General features: G+C 43.8%; 1 non-coding gene across 1 annotated transcript; it reads left to right on the forward strand.

Moving 5' to 3' along the window:
• Window positions 1-318: 318 nt before the first annotated feature.
• Window positions 319-391, forward strand: TRNAK-CUU (transfer RNA lysine (anticodon CUU)). The gene has a single exon. It is a non-coding gene; the product is annotated as a tRNA-Lys (tRNA).
• Window positions 392-958: the final 567 nt, after the last annotated feature.

Genomic DNA, 958 nt, shown 5'->3' on the forward strand with positions numbered 1-958 from the left:
GTCTCCTCAGCTCAGTTCAGATCCTACAGCTGCCTTTGCCTGTGTTCATTCCTGCTAGTCCACCAAACTGACGGGGCCCAGTGGTTCTCACGGCTGGTTTGCAGGGGTGACTGCAAGGGCATCCCACACACACCACATTCCTGGTGGTTTCTTCTTCCAGTGGGAAACCAATGTCTGGACCGATTGTCTGTTTGGAATCATTCCTCTGTAGTACCAAGGAAAGCACGGAAGTTAAAAGGAATGGGCACTAAATGCAACCACAAACACAAATATCAGCTATGATGTCATTAGATGCCATTGGAACCACTATCAAAGAGGGCCTGGTTAGCTCAGTCGGTAGAGTGTGAGATTCTTAATCTCAGGGTTGTGGGTTCAAGCCCCACGTTGGGCAGAAGATTCTTGCATTGCAGGGGGTTGGACTAGATTCCAACTCTATTCCAGAGCATTATTATTTACTATCTCCTTGACCTTACAGAGAACAATTCATGAGAATCTGGGCCATTGTTATTATTATTATTAATTAAATTTCTATACTGCCCTTCTCCCATAGATTACAGGGCAGTTTACAACATAAAACCACACAAATACCACCACAACAAACAAAAACAATACTCCCCACCAACACATAAAGGCCATAGATTTTTTAATTGGCCAAAGGCTTGGGATAAGAGGAGTATTTTTGCCTGGCACCTAAATATAGGTAACTAAGATGCCAGATGAGCTTGACATTACTTTTTTCAGATACAGAACAGCTGATTCATATGTCTTTTGGGCCACAATCTAAGGGATTTCTTTCTGGTGGCCCCAAGGTTGTAGAACGCTCTCCCTTCCAGGGCGTGTCTTGTGCTATCATTGTATGCTTTTCAATCATAGGTCAAAATGTACCTCTTTGCCCAGGCCCTTGGCTGAGTGGGTTCCCTCTTGATGCATTGCTCTTTTGTTTTGTAAACTTCGTTAT

This window comes from Podarcis raffonei, chromosome 3 (assembly GCF_027172205.1).
Source record: "Podarcis raffonei isolate rPodRaf1 chromosome 3, rPodRaf1.pri, whole genome shotgun sequence".
Classification (NCBI taxonomy): domain Eukaryota; kingdom Metazoa; phylum Chordata; class Lepidosauria; order Squamata; family Lacertidae; genus Podarcis; species Podarcis raffonei.